Raw genomic sequence first — 9,087 nt, 5'->3', positions numbered from 1 at the left:
GTACCTTGTAGAACCTGCTATCAGAGGCAGGACCGCTGTTTTATAGATGGAAAGTATCTCGAATGCACTAGCATGTGAACTCTTTGAGGAGGGAAATTGTTGTTCTTTATGACCTCAGCATGCGGCACAGTCCCCGAAACATTCTGCTAGCTTCAGAAATATTTTACTGATCACGATATATGGTGCCTCATTTCATAGGTGAGGGAAATGAACTCCGAGACAGCGGATGGTTTGCCGGGTTGCACAGACGGTCGGTGGCAGAGTTATGATGGAACTTAGTATTCTAGCGCAGCTGGCCCATGTAGCAGCTTGGAGTGAGGATTGTGCTGGGGAAAAGCTGGTGGGAGGCGGGTGGGGTGGGGGCAGATGCATGAACACTGGACCAGCTACAGCTCAGGAGGTAACTCATCTTTTTAGCTGGACCGCATGGTTGATTGTTTCCCTAGAACTTTTCAACACCTCCCTAAAGACCACTTTTCACTGTGCCTACCCAGCAAAACCTCAACTCTAGATCAGTGTTGAATTTATTTTACCCAGTGGTGGGATTCACCTGGTTCACACCGGTTAGGCAGAACCAATACCTAATTTTTTGTTGAGTTCGGTGAACTGGTTGTTAAAATGGCACTTGTAATCAGGGTTCTCTCCAAGGTGGGCACCTGGGCAGCCGCCCAAGGTGGAAACCACAAATCCTTACTCTTTTTTAACGTTCATCTGCGCAACAGTGTATTCTAAATGCCCATAGTCATGTTCACTCAGTCCACAGGTGAAAAAAATTGCAAGTGAGGACGCCAAAGAAGGAGCAATATGGAAATATTTTAAATAAGTTTTATTGTTTTCTGTCAGATATTATTTAATATTTTTTTCATTAATATTTTAAAATTCTTTCTTATAACAATCTAGTTTTGTGTGCCTCTCTTATTGTTCTTATTTAAGTATTAAATGCATGAAATAATGAACTTTCGGTATATATATATATTATACTTAAAACGGTCATTATGGCAGAGAACCGGTTGTTGAATTATTTCAATCCCACCCCTGGTTTTGCCCCCCAGTTCTGAACTTTGTGGTAGAAAACCATGTGACTCGACGGGATGCCATTATCACAAGCTTAAGGATTCCAGTGCTTAATGACGTACCTGAGGCACAGTAGACATTTGGTGTCATCTTTACTGAGACGAGATGTGATTGACTGAATGAACTAATCTTGGTTCAAATGAGGACCCATAGTTTGTCTTTGTTCAGCTCTGCCCCCATCGCCCAAACCACTGGAGACAGTAACAGGGAACAGCTGTGAGCGCCTTCTCCGGAGTTCCAGTCCCAGCTCCGGCACTTCCCGGCAATATACTCCTGGGCAACTCACTTCATCTTTCCGCCTTTGGGACCTCTTCTGGGAAACGAGGTAGGCGGGAGGATTAAGTGAATTAATTTATGCCAAGTGATTTGCATTTCCCTGGCACATCAGTGAATATTAGCCCATTATTATTACTACAACCGCGGCCAACAGCAACCTCTGACGCTGACTGGAAAGGAAGACCTTGCCCTCGCCTTGAAGGGGACTGGGAGTCACCCGGTGTGTCCTCTCACATTCTGACTCCCACTCCCAGATTATGAACAGGGGAAACATGTCCTCCAATTTGCACGTTAAAAGGATGACAACTTCCAGAGAGTTACGTCAGGGTAGGCCAGAGGATCTGGGGTCATCCAAGATACCGCCCTCACGGCACAGCTGGGGAAACTGAGACCCTGTGGTGTGAACTCTGGTGGCTTTTGTTTTACACTTTGATTGTGAGGCATTTCAAGACTAAGTTAAGGGGAAAAACCCCCCAAAACAACAAAATAAAAACAGCCCCACCCCTCCTGTGTTTTAGAGATCTTGTTTGATTTCATCTGTGCTGCTTGCTGTTTCTCTTGCCACGCTTTCAATTCCCACTGTTCTGTTTTCAGTTCGCCCATAAAGAGTGAGCCCGAGAAGCCCTCGGCTCCACCCTCGGGCCCAGTAAAAGCAGAACCAGACCCTCTCTCTCTCTCTCTGTCTACGTGCAGCCTCGCAGTGTGGTCCTAGGTGTGCTGTGTAATTTCCAGGACTTGTAAGTAATAAACTTTTCTCCCTCAAGTTTTCTGGTGGTTATTGCTGAGGGCGTCTTGCAGTCATAATAAGAAGTGTAAGGGCTGGTGCAGCCACCACCCTGGTTATTGATAGGTTGAGACCGGCACAAAACAGACCCAACAGGGAAGCGACTCCCCTCCCAACACAGGGCCCACGCATATTGATTCCCAGCCCAGAGTATTTCTCATGCTGTCATCTCCAAGCACATAGGCAATCATTTGTTCTGTGCTTTGAGCTGCCCGGATGCTGTAAATCTATGCCATCTTCTCTCCCTAGTTCATTCGTAACAGGAGAGCTAGGGTGCATTGTGCAATCCTGCCCTCTGCTGGGTGAAACACATATTGCCGCAGAGGGAAGAGCGTAAATCCACCGGGACATCACGCTGAACAATTCCCTCTCTACGGAGAAAAGGCAAGCCTTGGGTACCTCGGGGTGTGTGTGTAGGAGCAGTTCCTGGAAATCTAGTGCGAACAGGAAGCATAGTGTTTTATTCAAGGAGCACGGGCTGAGCAGCGTGAGTGTTAGTGCTTCTTTTAAGAGGAATATTGGAAATGCTACTGCTGGAACCCCGACCAGATCTCAGACTCCAGGCCGCTGCTCAGAGGTGTTTTGCAGTAGTCCTGCTCTTTTCTAGTTTGTAAGTCTGTGAGCACTTAGTGTAAGTTCACGAAGACCTGGAAAAGCAGATGCAAAGATTAAGAAGGAATAATTTTTTTTTGCTAAAGCAGTCATATATATATATCATATATATGGGTAAGATTAGGCTGTGACTGACAGGAGCTACGAGCGTGCCGTACGTCAAAGGGGAGAGTGGCCGCTTCACAGTGAACCCACTGATTCTCTCTCCCAGCATCCATCTCGCTCACTGGGTTCCTTCCGCTTTCTTGTAAGTCTGCAAGCTTCGTGAGGACAGAGTCTGTGTTCACCTTAGTTGCTGCTACTGTATCCCCAGAATCTACTAACAGTGCCTTGGCTATATGAAGTGCTCAGTAATTAGTGACTGACTGTCTAACCAACTCAAAACTACTGACTGCCCCCCGTAAGTCACGTTGGTAGTTTATAGGTGAAAAGTTCCTTTATGTTTGGAATAAGTACACACAGTGTGGGTTGTTGCATTGCAATTGTTTAGTCTTCTAGGCTATGTTTATTACCACAATCCAAGGAATTCATGGACTGAAAGTATGAATTTATCTTAAAGTTTTCCATGTTGAGCCTACCATTTCTTTTTAAAGGTTTGACTATATGAGTAACAAAAGTTAATTTTATTATCTGTTTTAGCACAAAATGTGTGCTTTTATTACCTGGCATTTGATATTGGGTCTGGCACTTAATGGTTATGAGGATTTGGGCAAGTTATTTACAGCTGTAAGCTTCTGTTTTTGCATCTGTTAAATGGAGGTGTAAATAGTAGTCACTATTTCATAGAGTGTTGTTTTTTTAAAAAAAATAAATGTATTAATATGTTTATTTGGCACCATAGCTGATATATTATTATTATCAGAACAAGGAGAAGGAGGAGGAATATTATAAAGGGAAGGGGAGCAAGAAATAGTAAAAGTTGTTTCAGGTAAAATTTATAATTTTTGCTGTGTTGCTTATTAGGCATAATGGTGGTTAAATTTCATTGATTAAATTAGCATTCCTTTTATATAGATAAACCAAATTTTTGGTTTTACTGTCTCAGATTACCTGGCTGGAACAATGACTTTTAAAAATCGTATTTCTTTTTTTCTTATTTCCAAAAGTAATTTAATACAGAAGAGTGACAGCCTCACCACTCAAAGTTAACTACTCTATAACCTTCAAGGCTTTTATATTTTATAAAACTCTGATCATTAAAATTGCTCTGCTTTATAACTTGCTCTTCTCACATTTTATTGCGACTCTTTCCCCATAACATTTTAAAAATCAAATGTTAGAAGAATATTTAAAAGCTGCACAGTATCTACTTATATGGACCCACTATAATGGAGTTAAACAGAATTCCCTGTTGTGGGACATTTGGTGGTTCCAAAATACACTGCAAGATAATGAATGCTGTGTGGGACCTCCTAAAGGCAAAACCTTTGCACGCATTCTTAATACTTTTATTGGGAGTAATGGATTTAGCAGAGAAGTTGCTAGGTTAAAAGGTACAGTCGGCAGCTGTGAGGATAATTTTCTCAAGACCACACATGATTTAATTCTCAGACCAGGTCACAAATAGCCACTGCATTGCAGCAATGGTGAAAGATAAAGGTCTTGCATCCAAATTCCAAATTCTGGGCTTCCTTAACTTCCTTGAATTATTTATTCTCCTGGTCCATTCACCCAGAATCCCTGCTCTCCATTCTTTACCCTTAGAGACTTCTGAATGGCAGTTCCAGCTGCTCCCTGCTCCACCCCTGGGAGGCAGTAATAAGCCTCCGCCATGGACGCAGTGGTGTGCTGGTAACTGTGTAACAACTGTCTCTCCAGAGGGTGAGGGAAGCCCTGTTTTATAGCACTTGCCAATTTCTGTGGTGTAAACTTTCCCACCACGGCCAATTTTAAGCTACCAACACGGTCTCACTGAATGTGAAAGCGGGAAGAAAAGTCCACAGTTGGCACTCGAGAGCTAGAATGAGCTGGTCCCAGCACACCACTGTGGGGATCAATGGCTAGTCAGCACACCCACCTATTTCCCCATCCCCACCTCGTTCCTCAGGGGAGCTGTGAAGTCCAAGAGGCAAGACACTCTTCCCATTCCTCTTTACCTTTGGTCTCCGTTAGAGCCTTGAGAAGGAGTTGTGGAAGAAAGCACCCTACTGTCTCTTCTGCCCACCCCACCCTCCAAATATTTTCCATCCTGTTGTAGAGACTTCGTGCTTCAAGGAGGCATATGTTTTCTTTGCATGATTACTGGCAAATAGTTTAACATGAAAGTGCCTAATTGCAGTAATGATAACTGAAATCAGCTTATACTAAAATGAAATTGACTACTATGTTTCTTTCCTGTTTAGATTGTGGTTAACAGCAAATAATGGTGTCATATGTCAAGAAACATCCTTTTGCGTCAACTAATTCTTTTTGTTTTTTTGTATTTTTCTGAAGCCGGAAATGGGGAGGCAGTCAGACAGACTCCTGCATGTGCCTGACCGGGATCCACCCAGCATGCCCACCAGGGGGCGATGCTCTGCTCATCCGGGGCATCACTCTGTTGCAACCAGAGCCATTCTAGCGCCTGAGGCAGAGGCCATGGAACCATCCTCAGCGCCCAGGCCAACTTTGCTCCAATGGAGCCTTGGCTGCAGGAGGGGAAGAGAGAGACAGAGAGGAAGGAGAGGGGGAGGGGTGGAGAAGCAGATGGGCGCTTCTCCTGTGTACCCTGGCCGGAATTGAACTGGGACTCCTGCACGCCAGGCCAACGCTCTACCACTGGTCAACTACTTCTTAATTCAAATTAAAATTTAAGATACATAGCTGTCCTTAGCATGTCTGATCACATTATAGTTATTTTTTGCAAATATTTCCTGAGCACTCCTGTATGTATAAAGGATATTAGGTGCAGGCATGGACACAAGCTGGCCAATAAGAAGAGCCATATATTGAGCATTGGCATGTGTCAAGGACTGTGCTAAACAATTTGCATTTATTGTCCATGTAGCTCAATCTTCATAATGAGCTTTCATGGAAGATTATTTTCATCCTCAGAAAGAGAAATATGTTTAGAACCAAACCTGTCTCACTGATTATCGACTCTAGGTCTTTCTTCTGAGTCATTCTGTATTAGTCTGGTGGAGCTGCCCTTACACAACAGAAATTTACCTTCTCATAGGTCTGGGGGCTGGAAGTACCAGATTAAGGTCCAGCAGGGTTGGCTAGTGAGGACATTCTTCCTGGCTTGCAGAAAGCTACCTTCTCGTTGTGTTTTCACATGGCAGGTAGGGCAGGTAGAGAGGAAGGGATGGAGAGAAAAAGGGAGAGAGAAAAGCAAGGGGAAGAGAGAAAGAGACATTTCAAACTCTTGGGTCTCGCTTCCTCTTCTTCTGAAGACACCAGTCCTATAAGATGATTAGGGCTTTAAGCTTATTATGTCATTTAACTGTAATTACCTCCTAAAACCCCTCTCTTCAAAGTTAGTCACATTGAGGGTTATAGCTTCAACACATGGACCTTGAGGGGACACAGTTCAGTCCACAGCACACTCTAACATGCTTCTTTTCCATTAACAGTTCCAGATATAGATCAAAATTTGGAGGCATGAAAGTGATCATTGGAAAGCAGTTTCCGTGCCCACAGCCATCTTCCCATGTGGTGTCTACAGTTATGACAAAAGGTAGGTATATTGAGATGTTCATGGGTAGCAATAAAAACAAAGTACTAGCCCTGGCCGGTTGGCTCAGTGGTAGAGCATCAACCTGGCGTGCAGGAGTCCCAGGTTCGATTCCTGGCCAGGGCACATAGGAGAAGCACCCATCTGTTTCTCCACCCCTCCCCCTTTCCTTCCTCTCTGTCTCTCTCTTCCCCTCCCGCAGCCAGGGCTCCATTGGAGCATAGTTGGCCTGGGTGCTGAGGATGGCTCCATGGCCTCTGCCTCAGGTGCTGGAATGGCTCTGGTTGCAACAGAGCGATGCCCCAGATGGGCAGAGCATCGCCCCCTGGTGGGCGTGCGGGTGGATCCCAGTCAGGCGCATGCGGGAGTCTGTCTCACTGCCTCCCCACTTCCAACTTCAGAAAAATACAAAAAAACAAACAAAAAACTCCCACAAAAAACAAAGTGCTGATTAACCCCCCCCCCACAATCTAGATGAATTTTAAATGCACTACGCTGATTTCTAGTGCGGACTCCTGTCCACCGGGGCGGATCTCTGGGAAAGTGGCTGGGCCCCTCCTCTGCAGGCACCCGCCCGGAGGAGGCTCCTGTCTGGACAGAGTGAGAAAGAGCAGTGCTGAAGGGCTCTGGCCCACTAGTGCCTTCACATTGGATTGGCTCTGGCTGTGCAGCCCGGGTTGCCTCTGGTGGGATCACTGGCTATGCAAAAGCAGGTAGTGTCCCATCCCTGGTGGCTGGGCTCCTCTTGGGTGGTTTGGCAGGCCTGGTTGCTTATCAGCTGTCTCGGGACCCGAGGAACATCTGGGTTTTCCTAGTTACATCTGGAACCCTGACTGGCATTATGGGAATGAGATTCTACCACTCTGGAAAGTTTATGCCTGTGGGCTTCATTGCTGGTCGCTACAGTTGGAATTAGTGTGTTCTATAGACCCCATCAGTCATAGTCATGACCCAGCTTGGATTCATGGAGAATTTTAAAACTTCTACAATTTTTAGAATAGTAAGAGAAATAAATGCAGCATTTTCACATATATACTGACATTTTACTTAAAAAAAAAAAAGAAAGATACTGAAGTTTGCAGAGAAAAGTATCAGTTGTTATTACAACCCTGAAGAGGTGGGCAGACTATAACATAAGAGCTTATTATTATAACATCATCATATAACTAGATTCTTATATATCAGTGTTATTTCTTCTTTCTATGCCTTTACATAAAGTCTCAAGGGGTAAAATGTTAGTGTCAATATTGGGGACCCTGAAACCCCACACCTAATTTAGAGGAACAGTGTGAAAAAAAAATCTCTTAGATTTAGGATATCTATTCTTTTGCTCATCTTAGAGCACAGGCCCATTCTGAACTATGTTAAATGAAATATCAATGAAAATAAAGTTTACTATAAAGAGATGCACTGTTACTAAGTGAAAGAAGTCAGACTCAAAAGGCTGTATAATGCATGGTACCATTCATGTGACATTCTGGGAAAGGTGAGACTGTAGCGACAGGAAAGCAGATCAATGATTTGTTGGTCTTTTGTATGGGACTTGGGGATAATTTCAAAGGAGAAGGAATGTGGGGGATAATGGAACTGTCCCATACCTTGAGCATGATTGGGATCACACACCTCCATGCCTTTGTCTAAAACAGAACTATATCATAAAAAGTTTTCTTTTAACTACATGTAAATGTGACTTGGGGAATGTCTGGGATCTCTGTCATCCTCGTGATGTCTGGTGAAGTCGGGGTTTCCAGCTGTCCACCCAGGCTCTGCCATCGTCCTCCTTGCCTGTATTGAGAGGCACTCTTTGTACACAATTTATTTTTCCGTAAACACGAGTCTTACTCTTCCCTTTAGCTGTGACTTCATTGTGTCTCTACTGATGTCTCTGTCTGGGAAGTAGGCTTGGTTCTGGGAGATTTCGTTCGTGTTATAAGGTATGATACACGCAACAGTCCTCTGAGATCAATAGCATTGTCTCCAATTTCCTGGTTAAGAAATGGAGTCTTAACGTTTTCCTCAACTACCTCGCCTGTGCTCCTACAAGTGCTAAAACGGTAGAGCAGCATTTTAATCCTGGGAGGGCCGATATGACAGATGTTTGGTTTTGGCTTCCTGATTAATTTGTCTCGCGTTAAATATTTCCAGGTTTTCATTTAATGACTCAAATGAAATCCCAACTCAGGAGGCCCAAACCATAAGGAGAATGTACTGGCTTGTGAATTTCAAGTCCAAAGGTAGGAAGGGCTTTCCGTAAGGTTCAAGCCACTGACTCAACAGAGCCGTTCTGGGCCAGTTTCTTGTCACCTCGTCCACTCTCGTCTATATGTGATACAGGCTGTTAATCCGTTGTCTTGATTCTAAGACTGAATACATGTTTATTTTGCGATTCCCAAAAGAGTTGCCGACATGAACTGACGCTTCTTTCTCCAAGGCCCCCACACCTTCCTTCGCATCTTATTCAATCACATGCCCAGCTCTGAGGTAATTACTGTAGACACAGTGTTGGACACATTGATTGGCTTAAGCCAATCCCAGACCGAACCACAAGGCTGGGCGATCCAGTTCTGTTCAGGAGGAGAGAGTGGGGGAGGATGCCGGGGAAGCTTCCAAAATATCTGCTCCAGTCTTCAAGTCTGACCAGAAAGCGCCTTCCCTGGCCAAAAATATGTTTCCTATTATCTTTGTA

The 9,087-nt window shown here is 44.4% G+C and overlaps 1 pseudogene; it reads left to right on the top strand.

Moving 5' to 3' along the window:
• The first annotated feature begins 6,328 nt into the window (after nt 1-6,328).
• On the top strand, nt 6,329-7,345 carry LOC136313591 (transmembrane protein 14C pseudogene; annotated as a pseudogene).
• The last annotated feature ends 1,742 nt before the right edge of the window (nt 7,346-9,087 follow it).

Source organism: Saccopteryx bilineata, chromosome 9 (genome assembly GCF_036850765.1).
Source record: "Saccopteryx bilineata isolate mSacBil1 chromosome 9, mSacBil1_pri_phased_curated, whole genome shotgun sequence".
Classification (NCBI taxonomy): Eukaryota; Metazoa; Chordata; class Mammalia; order Chiroptera; family Emballonuridae; genus Saccopteryx; species Saccopteryx bilineata.
Note: the sequence above shows the minus strand (reverse complement) of the source record. Positions and strands in the feature narration are given on the sequence as shown.